This window comes from Bemisia tabaci, chromosome 1, assembly GCF_918797505.1.
Source record: "Bemisia tabaci chromosome 1, PGI_BMITA_v3".
In the NCBI taxonomy this organism is placed as follows: domain Eukaryota; kingdom Metazoa; phylum Arthropoda; class Insecta; order Hemiptera; family Aleyrodidae; genus Bemisia; species Bemisia tabaci.
In genome coordinates this window covers 72,312,366-72,327,050 of record NC_092793.1, presented here as the reverse complement: position 1 = coordinate 72,327,050, position 14,685 = coordinate 72,312,366, and the positions used below count along the sequence as shown (strand labels likewise).

Below are 14,685 nucleotides of genomic sequence, written 5' to 3'. Positions count from 1 at the left end.
TTTGTGTGTTGCCAAAATTCCCGAACAAAGCATTCTTTTCTCAGAAAAGTAATACATGTGTTTTTCTTGACGTTTTCAAATACTTCAGACTAAATTGCGAACTAACTTTTATAGAAATTTGAGGAAAAATATGTACGACTTTCCGACGAAATTCGTCTTTTACTCAAGGGAATATCGACGGTGAAACTACCAAACCACGTATCTCGTTTGCGGTGTTTAAAAATCTACGCTCGCATTTTATTTTTTTGAAGTCGACCAAATCAATATCATTCCTTGAAATTTTCACAGAATTTTCTCCGCACAAAGAGGAAAAATCACAGAAATTTTCAAGACTAGACGTTAAGTAGTTTTTCATTTAAAAAATAAAGTATGACAGGAAGTCTGCGACGTCGCAAACCGAGATACGTGGTTTGGTAGTTTCACCGTCGATATGGCAAAGTCTGAAGGCTCATAGGGCCTTTTTCCTTGGCATGACAGATCTGCCACGTTAAGAAAGAACGTCGTATGAGCGTTTGGATATTACCAAATTTCCTCTCAGAAATACGTACTTTTGAAGCTGGAAAAATCGGGAGAGGAATATTCCTGAAAATCTGTGGTTTGGCATAGGAAATTTGGCAAAGCTTGATGGCTCATACGGCGCTCTTCCTTAGCATGGCAGAGATGAGGTTGCAACTCCGGTCTTTGTCTCGCGGGACGACTTCCGCCGGGCGAAATTGGGCGGCATCGTGAGCAAAATAGGACGTATTTATGCTAAAAGGAGTTATGTTACGCGCAATCCCTATGCACATAGTTCGTTTTGGCATGAATACGTTCATTACAGTACGTGCGTACATCAAGATGAGCCGGGGTAATGATACATTTTGGTGGCGGCGGCTCGGGATTCGACTAGATTTGCGGACGTTCTCTTTCGCTCGCAATCAGCTCGATCCGATTGAAATTCCGGCACACGTGACCAGAATCACGCGACGCGGTGGGAGACTCCGGTGAGTAGGATGAAATATGTTGACAGACCCGTGACGACTTTGACCCCGTGACAGCCCGAATGCGAGTGGTGAATTTTCTATGAGGGATGACAGCATGTGTGCGATTTGCACAACCCGCAAATAAGGCGAACCTTCAGCGCGACTCGTACTGCCGTGCTAAGGAAGAGGGCCGTAAGAGCCTTCAGACGTTGCCAAGTTTCCTCCGAGCAATCACGAATTTTCGGGAAAATTATACGTAATATGCTTCCGATTATTTTCGAAATTTTTGCTCGTAATTTGTTCTAAAGTGTCTGAAAATTTCAATGAAAAATATTCATAAGTTTCTTCAAAAATAAATCTTTTCCGAGAGGCAATTGGGCAACATTAGAATGTTCATACGGCGTTTTTCCTTAGCACGGCAGCGTATAGTAGGAGATTTTTCCGCACTGGAAGCGTGTTCAGGATCATATCTGATAATTCTTCGTGGTTAAGAGAGAGGTTGTCTTACGGAGACCTTTGGGGTGAGTCAAAAGAACGGTAGAAATGCCTTGCATGATATTTGAACGGCCCCACGCCAAATTTTATGAGCTTTCAGAGGGGAAAGCCGGCATTATTTGAAGCCCGTTGATGGAGTAACTATACCAAACCACGTATCTCGTTTGCGGTGTTTCAAAATCTCCGCTCCCTTTTTATTTTTTGGAGGAGAACAAATCAACATTATTCCTTCAAGTTTCCACAGAATTTTCTTCGCACAGAAAAAAAAATCAAGGAGGGTTCAAAGAATTGACTTCGAGTAGTTTTCCAATGAAAAAAAATGAAGCATGACAGGAGGTCTGCAACGTCGCAACGAGATGCGTGGTTTGGGAGTTTCACCATTCGCCATGTTTCAAAGTCTACTATACTGCCGTGCTAAGGAAGAACAACGTATGAGCCATCAGGCGTTGCCAAAGTTCCTTCGACAAAATAATCACGAATGAACAGAAACATTTGAGAATATATATCTCTTCCGGTTTTTCAAAGGATTTCATTCGTAATTTCATCTAAAAAGTAAAAAAAATTCACGGAAAAATATTCATAATTTTCTTCAACAGGGTGTCTAGTATTTTTTTAATTTTGAAAAATCCTGATATTTTCCTGATATATTATAAAAAATTCCTGATTTTTTCATTTCGATAATTCCTGATATTTTCCTGATTTTTCTCGACTCCTGGCACGGTAGGCAAAAAGCAGTAAGACTTTCTCCGTTGAGGAGATTCGCGTAAGAAAAATTCCTGATAAAACGTCCGATTTTTCCGATTTTCCTGATTTTTTCCTGATCGTCAAAATTCCTGATATTTTCCGGTTTTTCCTGATGCTATACACCCTGTTCAAAAATTAATATTTTCTGAGAGGAAATTTGGCAACAGTTGAATGCTCATGCGGCGTTTTTCCTTAGCATGGCAGTGCTAACTTCGTATATTAGCAGCCCATTCGTAGGCCTTGTCCACACGCGTTTTCCCGAAACTTGGTCAGAATAAGTTATACCTCGCTGAATTTTAACTTATGACGTCAGTGCCCAGAAAAGGGGCGAAAAACTACGCGCAGCTGAAAGTTCCTCGAGTGGACAAGGCCGACTGAAAATGGGCGCAGCTCGCTCGCAGGTGGAGCACTCCCTGATCTCCCACGCGGAGGCAGTGCTCAACTGCTCACTCGAAAGAGTAAACATTTCCAGCCCTGAATGAAACGTAGAGGTTTCGAATACCAGCGTTGCTCTCCGCGGCAGTTGACCGGACTAGCAAATACAGCAGAGTAGCTTCTTCATCGGCCAACATTCTCGGGTCTCGACCAGCTGGAGAATTGAGATGGCGACCCCCTGAGCAACGCACGCGCCGCACAATGGATCCAGTCAATCAGAGAGGTCGGACATGAAAGTTTTGACTGAGACTTCAAATTTTTATGTTTAATTTGTCAAATTTTGAATTTTAAGGAGTCCCTAAAATAAAACTTCACGAGGACACCAACGGAGCCACTTTTAAAACTTCAAAGTGTTGTATGAACGGAGTGGAGAATTTGCTCGCAAATTTTTTATTGCTTCAGCTGAGAGTACTTAAAGAGCTGATTCCGCAGTATGTATTTCGATAATTTTGCTCTGGTATGGGAAATAGTATCAAAATAGATTTAAAAGTGAAAAAGTGCACCTCCTAGTGATGTCATCTGGCGGCACTTCCCATTTAAACACATGTATTTTAGTGGATCAGATAATTGTGTCACATCTCCTCCTATGTTTGTTCAATTTATGAACTAAGAGTATCCTTGTTTTCAGCTCCTTCGGTGGTTTCCACTAAAACGCGAAATTCATCAAATGTCAGACACTTGCGAATTCTCAGTTATGAGCTTTCACAGCCTCCAAATTTTGTCCAAGCTCTCCCATTGATTCGATCCCTTGTGCGCCGGTAGAGTAAACAAAACCAGTTGCGAATGTAACAAACGCTGCGCACGTTCGCGATTCGTTTATCTGTACTCCGTGCAGTGAGCGCCACGGTAAATACACTGACCACTCATTGTGTGACGACACGGACACGGGGAGAACAGAAAGCACATGGACGAATTCTCGATGACGCAACAGCGGATCGAAATGATGAATCAAGGCATATTACCGATGCGGCGCGACGTTACGCTACGGATTCGGGTCTTGGGTCGGGTCTTCATGTCCATGTGTGGAATGCCCCATAAAACATGCACTTAGTTCCTGACGTATTAGATCCAACATGATTTAAGCAATGGGGGTCTGCCTGCCACGCCTGCATCTGAGGTTCTTCGATAAAAGGTTATCATAATTCGAAAGGTCACGATGGGGGACTCGAATCAGGGTTTCTACAGAATTTAGAAAATTAAATTTCCTGACATTTCCCTGACATATTTTGTTGGAATTCCCTGACAATTGAAGAAATGCCAGGTGGTTAAAAAGACATAAGTAAAAATAGGTTTCCGGCGAAATTTGTTGTTCGAAACGTTAAACCCATTCTAAAAAGCAAATAAAGATGACCTGACAATTATTCCCTGACATTTTCGTCATTTTCATTGATATTTCCCGGTTTTCCTCTGACTGTGGCAGCCCTGCCAAATGCATCGAGCGGGAGAGGAGAGTAACCCCTTTTGTAAGAAGAACCCTTTATAGTAAGATTTTTGACGGTACTTATTTAAGAAGCAAACCAAAAGCACAGTACCTGGTTTCAGTAAGATGAATCATTTTAGTATCAAGTTTAGTGTTGGGTTTTATTCCACATATTAATATGAGAATAAATTCCAAAAATTACCGAGGTAACAGATACATACCTGAAACAAAAAGAAGAGAACAAATTTGTTAGAACTCGGTAAAAATGAAATAAAAAATTGTACAGACTTAAAATAAACAGATAATGAGTTTGGTTAGATTTATACGATATCCGAGGCTTTATGATTAATCTTAAAAGTTTCCTTAAGAGCCGCTGACCGCGCGATTACGAATGCAATTTACTTATGATGTGTGCCTAGCAATGTATTTCCTTAGAAAGTCCCAGCGCGAAAAATACTTGCACGGTTCGAATCAAAGCAGGATACGTAAAAATGCTGACAACCATAAAACAAAAACGAAAAATGTATCTTTCAAGGAGGTGTTAGGTAAGTTGGCATCATGCATACATTATCCCACCTCGATCAAGATACAAAGCAGCGTAGGCTGCTGTGGCGTTTGTTTACACCCTGGATGTTAGCGAAGAAATGAAGAAGAGAGGGGCGGAGGGCGGTGAGATGAAGGAGAAGGAAAAATTCTGGCCTTGAGCAAGATGAGTAATAAAGATGCGTGTTCTCTTGAAAACAAGTGGACAAAACTAACGTAACTGGAAGTTTCGAAATAGGGCCTATTCGAAATATCAAGAGGGGCAACATAGATATACTGGGCGACATTTTGCATTGCGCATTGCGGTGTCACTAATTCAGGCTAAGCACACCTCGATGGCTGAATACGAAAAATGCGTAACTCAACTTAGGACCGCGATAAGCAGAGAGGAACCAAACCACGTTAGCAATTACTGTAAAATTTAATTGGGCAATTTAATGTTTAACATGAAAACGGCTGTGCTGATTTTTTAAAGTGCAAATTTCAGTGAATTTTCTGCATAGTAAGAGGAAAATTCCTCACAAATTTAAAAAGAAAAAAACCGAACGAACGTTATCGGGAAAAAATGGAGCCGCTCAATTAAATTTGGCAATTGCTGATGTCGCTTGGTTCCTTTCTGCTAAACGCGGTCCAATTGAAAAATTTACAAACCTCCGACCTCCTTTTACATACTACGGGGGACAGTAATCAAAATTTTTCCTTGCGATTTTCTGATTTCTTTGTGGAGTGAAGGAAGTTTGCATAAAAGTTGAAATAGAAACTGAAAGATACGGTAGAAACAAGCAGCACAGCAGAAAAAGCACGGCTCAGTATAGCATAACTGGACGCGTTAAAACAAAAAAGAAGTATCTCCACTGTGACTTTGATCCTGTTGTACATACATTGTCATGGGCCGTAAGACCCGGGTCAAAACGGAGATAGTTTGTTTTGGATTTGCGTAAATTCAACTACACTGGAAAAAAAACACATTGGATCTAGAGTCCAGACTCTTAAAAACATCGACAAGAAAAAGTACTCTTGATTCAATCAGAATCTAGCTTAGATCAAGAACCAAGCTTATTAATTTAAGCGGATTTCGTTTTGATTCAAGCAAAAATCCGATTGAATCAAGAGTATTTTTTCTTGTCAATGTTTTCAAGAGTCTGGGCTCTAGATCCAATGTGTTTTTTTTTTTTTTTTTTTTTCCAGTGTAGTTCATGTCTTGGAGACGAAGCTGTCGCAAAATATATTGAGATAGTATATTTTGCAACGGGATATTTTTCAATCCCTTCCAACTGAAGTTTTCCTCGAGAGAACATGATCGATCATCAATTTTCGAGAAGCGCGCTGAGACTCGTTTTGGGAAACTTAAAGTTGCCTCAATTTTGCTCAGTTGCTCGGGAAAGAGCAGAGCAACTTTTTACTTTATCGTGGGCCTTGACAAGGTTACTGGACAAAAAATAGGTTAAGTCACGTCGCACACCGCACCGTCGCGAGAATGCGTTGATGCCGTTTGGCGGAGAAGCACTTGAATATCTCCGGTATGTGCGAGGAAAAGGCACACGGCAGAAAAGGATTGAAAACTGCATTGATTACGGCGAAGAACTCCGTGGATGTTGCCAATTCGCTAAAACAAATGGAATTAACGTTTTGCAGAATTGCTAACATCCGAGCCAAATTCAATGAGAAATTTTCTGGAGCCAATTAACGTTTTGAAGCGCGTCGAACGGTATGAAAGTAAGTCTCACCAGGAGATAAAAAATTCCCAAGAAAACTTCAAATTTCACCACATCAGAAACTAGGGAAAAATTTTGGTTGTATAATATTATGGACATTTTCCGGTGTGCTGCGTAGCATTTTTTTCTGAAACCATGAGTCGTCACAAGACTGATTTAATGGCTATGTCTTAGGTCAATAATTGTAAACAAACCTTGTATAACCTTGTCTCTGATTCGGGTCTTTCGCGTCATGGTGGTGAAATGCGCCCAACTGTTTCTTATGATCGACATTTTTCGTGTTTACTGAGACCTTAATTGATATGACCGGTCAATGACTAAATTGTAATGAATTAACACAATTAACTCTCAAAGAATTTGTACATGAGGTTATGTTAGGTTATATTATTTGTTCGGAACCAAGAGTTCGATACTGTACTGAATGACGTAGTCACTTAATCAGTCTCTTCAGCTTCAGTTTCATAAACTTCAGGTCAATGAAAAACGTTCTTCATACAAATTGAACTTTTAGCCTCTATTTTCAGTTCAAAGAGCAGTTTTGGGCTTTATTCAGGGTGTCTACTAAAACCGGCAGGCCAAAAATAAGTACTTTAACAGTACTTTTCCGGTACATTCCCAAAAAATTCAGTACCTCCTCAATAGAAAAATTCAGTACTTTTTCAGTACCTCTATTTGACGAAATTCTAAAACTTTCAAAAATTTGAATTTCTTGCTCAAATTGAGACAGAAATGACCAAAAAATGAAAAAAATTCCGGACCTTTTGGGGAATTTCCGTACTTTTTCAGTACTTCCGGACCCCCCTTAAAAAATTGGCACTATTTCCAGATTTTCCGGAATTTCAGAACTTGTAGACACCCTGGCTTTATAAAGCTCAGTAACTCGATTCTGGCTAAAATTTACTGGAGCAACACCTATTTTCACGGCAATTCCCAATTCTTGCAACTGCTCCATTTGACCTGAATAACGGCACGAGAAACATATGCAGGCGGATTTTGTGAGATTGGGCCCGGACCGTGATTCCATTCCTTGGACGAGCGTGAACCCCCGCATCGGGAGGACGCGCTGGCGGCAAGGGGAAAGGACGGGGCTGCGACCTAACCAGGAAACATGCTCCCCATTAACATTTTTCTTTGGTCCGAGCCTGGTGGCTCCGAGCCGGCCTCACCATAAAAGACGCGAGGGTATCATCCCAACAAGGCATCGGCTACATCGCCATCGCTATCGATATCGACATCGATCGAGCCTCGAGTTTTCCCCCGCGATCGACGGCCGCCGCACAGTGGAACAGGCCGTTGAAAGCGGTCGCACATGAAATAATCAGGATTGTCACAGGATTTAGAAACTGAAATTCCCTGACGCTTCCCTGATTTTCCTGACCCGTTTTGGTGAAATTCCCTGACAATTGAAGACGTGACGGATGGTTAAGAAGGCATGAGTAATTGAAAATAGTTTTCAGGCAAAATTTCTTGCTCAAAATCTCAAACCCATTCTAGAAAGCAAATGAAGGTGATTTAACTTTTCCTAACATTTTCGTCATTTTCCCTGACATTTCCCGTTTTTCCCTGTTTTTTTTTTTAAAATTCCCTGACATTTCCCGGTTTTCCCTGACTGTGGCAACCCTGAATAATTGAATCAAACTCCACTTATATATCAAAGGTGAGGGGTGTTTCCAGAAGGAAATTTCACTAGAAAACCAATGCTGCTACTTTGACACCTGTAAGTTTCGTAGTAATGATGTTATACAGCTTTCAAAGTTTTCACATTAAGTTGGAGCTCTCCGACTGATTTGCTCCACGGTGCGGCGATGGGATGGAGGAGCAGCGAGAGGCCTCCCGAGTGGATGGGATGCCATCCCGCATCTCACCGTGCGGAGGCCGAATCACCGCCGCAGCCGCCGCGCGCAGGCGCAGAACCAGTTCCAGTCCTAACCCCGACGCCGCCGACGGCGATGCCCCGCGCCTCCACGACCGACGGCCCAGAAGAGACATTTTTCATCCGATTTCAGCCACCGAAATTCTTCCTCCTCCGCCTGCGTCAGCAACGTCTCGACGCGAGGGGTACGAAATGTGCGCGAGAAAGTAGGGCGCCAAAATTTCTCGCGCCCCTTTATTCCTTCAGTTTTGCAGAGTTTCCCATGAATTTCATCTTCTATACCTTTATTTCTTCTCCTTCTATTTCCGCTCCCCTTCCAATTCTTCTTTCCTTATAACTATCCATACTTGGGTGTCGGCGTCGTCGGTCCCCTGTGGTGTTAGTGTATAGTTATTGTAGCGCATGGCCGTATGATCAGGAAGTCCCGAGGTCGATTCCCGGCCAGGTGACTTAAGGTTGATGGTTCCAGGTTACGGTTACCTTGGGCTTACAATCAGTGTAAAGGGACTGGGAGATTAGCCTGAGGGTTACTTGAAATTTTCTATTTCTTCTTCATTTGCTTCTTCTTAATTTTACTCTCCTTACACTTCTTCTTCATCTCATTCCTTTTCTTCAACCTAATATCATTACTTTTCCTTTTCCCTTTTTTTTCGTCCTCTATCTCTTTTTCTTTCATCCTTTCATTTCTTCCAACAGCCCCCGGCCCCTGCTTTTCTTTGGCTACCCTCTTCCACTTTTGTATCAGCGTAATACAGCCAGCTCGCAGATGAATATTTCTATGTATACAAAATACAGAACGTATCATTGAACATTATTTTTTTTACGCACGCGCTCGTGGATCAATCTGGGCCACAAAACTTTAAAAAAAATTAAGACTTACAGCATGAGTAAGAAAAAAAAAGCTTGGAGTGGAGTGAGCTTTTGGATTTCCACGTAATTCACCGATTGCGCGCGTGGAGAGAGTATTAAAGGATTGGCATGCAAGTTGATTTGCCTGTAAACGGGAGACCCGCGGTTGAGTCGCTCGGTAAACAGCAGGTCGACCGCTGAACGACCTCAATCGATAGACAGCACTACTAACATAGGCATTTATCGATGGAAGTCGTTCGAAAACGATTCAAAAATCGACTCGCAGGGAGATCTATCCGACTTGATTTCTTCTCTACTTAGACTCGGGACAGTGGCGTGGCGAGTTTGCGATATATCGCCTGATCTACTATTTAAACCTATGGAAATGTATCGATAAATGGGGAACACCTTGATAATCGATTCTTTACCATAGCTCCAAATGGGGAAATACCGATAATCGATCATTCACGCCACGCCACTGACTCGGGAGCCGCGCCGTCGTGAGATCCTACGACGCCGAAAGGAGTCAAAACAAGCACCGCAAAACGAACGAAATAGGGTTAGGAGAACTGTTTACGTAACTGCACACTGCCCAAAGCTACGACGAAGTTGTCGGCTCTTGACCAAGGATTACGGCACTTTTTTACTTATGTGGAAAATTTAAGGCATGCCATTTAGCTGCCCCGGAGTGCCTTTTAAGGGAGAGTGCGGCCGCTTTGTTATATCAACGCTCATTGGTTGCGCCACTTGAGGTTTTTTCGGAACGAAGTGATGGCCATTACACCACCTTTACACTTGATACGAAAGATTTGTTTCAAAGTGATGCTATCGGGAATAGGATTAACTTCCTGTAAGTTAGAATGTTCCACCTACAACTTATAATTTCTTTTGAAAGAGCTCCCTCTATAACTTCAGCATGAACTGAATGACTTAGAGTTGGCTGTGCAAACTCTATGAATAGTGATAAAAAATGGAGTTCGGAGATGGTGCATCCGCGGAAAAATTTCTTACTCAGGGTTGCCACAGAATTTATAAACTGAAATTCCCCGAATTTTCCTGACGCATTTTGGTGAAATTCCTTGATAATTATAGATGTGATGGATGGTTAAAAAGACATAATTGAAAATATTTTTCGGGGAAAATTTCTTGTTCAAAATCTCAAACCCATTCTAGAAAGCAAATGAAGGTGATTTAACAAATTTTCCCTGACATTTTCGTCATGTTCATTGTCATTCCCCGCTTTTCCCTGACTTTTTAAAAATCCCTGACAAGTCCCGTTTTCCCTGACTGTGGCAATCCTGCTTACTACAGGGTCGCTGGAGTTTCATTTCAAGAATAAAAAAGTATCTCCAGAGTATAGCGTTCGAAGGTGCAAAATCGATCCTTTCCATGAAATCCCGATGAAGAGAATTGGCGGTCAGAAATGAACCGGGAGTTTCACCATAGCCGTAACGCAACGGCGGCAATATCATAACGGTCCTAACTCAAGCATGGACTAACGAAGGAGTAAGCAAAGCGCTGACTCCTCTACAAGGATATCTTGGAAGGCATATCAGCATTGGGCGCCCGGGGGTTAGTTGACCCGTCGCGCGTCCGAGGGAGTCCGAGAAGGCGGAACTCGCGTGGGAACGGGCGACTCGCATCGTATTGCAGCCCGGCGCAGCGTAGCGCGGCGCGGCGCCCGGCGAAGCGGTCACCTACGCAAAAACGGCCCCGGTAAAGGCAACAATGCTGTATTGTGCTTTGTGAAATTATTATCGCACTCCGCGTACGCCAAGGGCATCCTTCATCCAGAGGGCCGTCGCTCTTTCAAATGTCTCGGCTAATAACCCAAACCCTAGATGTATCGTAACCTCAATGCCGGATTTTCACAAAATCCTCAATGCAACCAACACTCACACCGCAATCACACGCTGAATGTGGGAGCTGAATGTGGCTTGAATGTGGAAGTCATCGGCCCGATGCCTGAATTTTGCGCGTGACGCGCAAAATTCAGCAACGATTCTCAGCAACCATCGGACCAATTTTGAATTTGTCTGAACTATTCGAGTAGATTTAATACACATCTGGATGAAAATAACTCGAATTTGCTAAATTTCAGCCGTTGGGCGATGACTGTTGACTTCCACATTCAGCTGCTAAATTCAGCGTCTGATTGCGGCATCACTGGAAAAAAAAACCCAGACAAGGGTCCAGAGTCTGGACCTCCAGACTCTTGATTCAATCGGAATTTGGCTTGAATCGAAACGAAATCCGCTTAAATTAAGAGGATTGGTTCTTGATTTAAGCTAGATTCTGATTGAATCAAGAGTAGTTTTTCTTGTCGATGTTTTTAAGAGTCCGGACTCGAGATCTAATGTTTTTTTTCCAGTGCTGCTGTGCTAAGGAAAAACGCCTTATGAACCTTCAGGCGTTGCCTAATTTCCCCTCAATTAAAACCAAATTAACTGGACATTTTGTAAATGTTTTGCTTCAAATTTTTCAGACGAATTTGTTCGATATTTGATCTAAGATACCTGAAAAATTCAAGGAAAAATATGAGTAACTTTCCTTCAAAAAATACATGATTAATCTGGGGAAATGCAGCAACTCTCGAATGTTCGTTGGTTATACGTCGTTTTTCCTTAGCACGGCAGAACAGCTCGCGTGGATTTCGTTTCATGTAGAGGGCACCCCCCCCCCCCCTCCACTTCATGTTTAATTCGTTTGCAATAGTTAGTGGATTTTTTGGTTTAATTAGGTAAGGTGTTCTTGCGTTACTCACTGGGCAAACCTTACAGTCGGTTTTAGAATAAAGTGTCCACGGACCCGGGAAATTTGAAAAAGTGTATTGCAAATGCAGATGGCACGCTAAAAGCAGGGCAAGATTTACCTACTTGCCGCCCATGGGCTGCCTGTATTTTGCTGCCCACTTCTCATTTGTTTTGAAACATCAATAAAAACCATCAAGTGAACGTGCCAGCGGGGGAAGGATGCAGAAGACGCGTTTACTTGTGTTGGACACATTTTTTGGGAAAGCCCTGTCAACACTACTAGCAAAAGTTCACGGAAATTTGCGCGAAAGTTAAGTTCCGTAAACCTATCTCTATGTGGACAAAGCCTTCCATTCATAAGAAATGAGCGAAAAAATTATGAAAGAACAAACATAAATGTAGTTTAATGATTTTAACTTCCGCCGCCGCGCCGCGCAGACTGCACTGTGTTTGGCGCAATGCGTGAAGTATTCCGACAGTCTTGTAGGCGCTAAGCGTTTCACGCTGACCGCACTGTCTGTTCATCTCAAGTTCTCGTCATCATTTCTCTCTATGTCGCGCCGTTCCAGGCCAAATTGCGTGTTTGGTTTCTCTCTTAACTCGACGAATTAAAGGTGCTGTCTCTTGTATCACTGAAAGACGACAAAATTAGAAATTACTATACCCTCAGGAAATGAGAGATTTTGTTGCCTATCCTCGTTTGTAATTTTTTTTCTAAGTTCGGTTTTTTTTTATACTTACATTTAAAAAAATTGCAATATTTGCCGCCCCCTAGATTTGCCGCCATGGGCCGCGGCCCAAGTGGCCATCACCTTAGTCCGGCCCTGGCTAAAAGAGTGGACTTCAGACTTCATCCACAAGCCCATCGTGAGTTTTGCACAATTTTACACTGAGCAAGTCTATCTACTAGCTGATTGTGTACCTTGCATAACGTATAGACACATTCTCATTAAATTATTCACGTCTATATGAAAACAGAATAAGTTGTCTCGCGGTATTGGGGCACTATGACTTACTATTCATAAAAAAAGAAAACAACAAAAGGATCACGGCCTTCGGCGGAATGTGTGGCAACTTTTGGGCTCAAATGCTCGATGACCAAGAAAGGAAGGGGCATAGCTGGCCGGTCGTTGGGAACGATGCGCGCTGGCTGGGGCCGAGGTATCCCAATTAATGCGGTCACCATGCCGCCGTGCTGAGGAAGAACGCCGTATGAACGTTCGAGAGTTGCCAAATTTCCCTTGATAAAGCATGTATTTTATGCGACATCCATGCATATTTTTCCTTGAAAATTTCAGATATTTTGGATTAAATTGCGTACAAAATTGTCTGAAATTCTCAGGAGAAAATATTCAATATTTTCCCGGTAAATTCGGTTTTTATCAAAGGAAACTTGGCAACGTCTGAGGGCTCATGGGGCGTTCTTCCTTAGCACGGCAGTATGGGCATCACTTCGACTCCCCGATGCCTGATTCTGACGGCCGACAAATCGAAGCGGCGCGCCAAATATATGGACCAGGACCGGTCAAACAATAAAATTTATCTTTACACTAATGCGCATGCGCTCTCCTAATGGCCCTTCGACTTCGTCCACACCCCAACTCCTTTCGAGCAGCCAGTTCCTTACAAAATGACAAACAAAGAGGAAACGTTCGTCGATTATACAGTACCTATATACGGGAAAATATTGTCATTTCAATCCTCTAACTGTAGAAAAAGTGTGCCGCTCTCTGGTTGGTCGGCTATCATGGAGCCCCAAAGTTGGCCCAAAGTAAACAAACCCCGCAGCCCCTCCGCTCCTAGTTTGGCCCAATGTAAACAAACAAGATGGCGAAAAAGTTCTGCGAGGCTTTAGACTTGATTTTGGGTGTGGTAGAACTTTTTTTACCTTCAACTTCTGAATTGAGTTCGGATCCAACTTACTTTGGTGAATATTTTTGCCGGAAATTAAACTTTTAGTGTGATCATCATTCATTTCTCAGCCGATGCGTGTTCCTCTGGGTAGGACTTGTTTACATTGGGCCAACTTTGGAGCTCCATGATAGCCTAAAACTGATGAACCAATCAGAGAGCAGCGCAGAGATGGCAATACTCTCCCGAATATAGGTACTCTAGTCGATCAGGGATAAGTGAGCACGCCCAATTTTTCGTGATTTTCGGAAATTTTTCATCTTATGACCTTAACCCCAGCCCCATGAAAATATTTTGGCTACTTGGCAGGATCGCCAAAAGGAAAAATATACTACTACACGCTCACGGAATAGCGCCACCGTTTAGCGTACGTCGCTGAAGCCATTCTAATGATCTTCAACTTGCCTTAATTTATGTGATTACGGTAAAGAGAGCTTTTGCAGACCGAGTGCCAATACTACGATTGCGAAACCTGTAGCAGCTCACCTGTGCGCTGAGCCTGCGGAGCTTTTATAATGCGGGGTGCAAAAGCGTTCTTGGGTCTCGACTGAAGCGCGCGGCAGAAAGAGAAGCCGCAGCCGGGAATCGCACTCGCGGTTGGAGACAATTAATTCGCCGTTGATTATCTCGTCTCGATGCATTTGGCACGGATTAAGTCACCGATACCGCCACCGCACCTTGGGCTCCCATCTCATCAACGCAGCTCCACGCGCAGATCGCGCCCACTTCCATCGTGAATCACAGACTATCGATATTTTCTCATTTGAAGCTCTGCAGAAGAATCGATTATCGAGGTACACCCTGAGGGTCGACCCTTTCCCATTGATTTAAATAACAGCTCGATCGATTCATCGCAAGGCAAACGGAAATCGCCCGATGCTCGTTGAGTGACAAAATAAGTGCTGTTTAACTCGAATGGATTTACCGGATCTCCAAGATGGCTGCCCAACGAATTGCCCGACAACTCGTCGTAAGGTTGGAAATG

General features: G+C 42.9%; 1 protein-coding gene across 6 annotated transcripts in view; it reads right to left on the bottom strand.

Moving 5' to 3' along the window:
• Positions 1-14,685, bottom strand: part of how (protein held out wings) — a 133,797-nt gene that overhangs the window by 102,414 nt on the left and 16,698 nt on the right. The gene's annotated exons all lie outside the window — the stretch shown is intronic.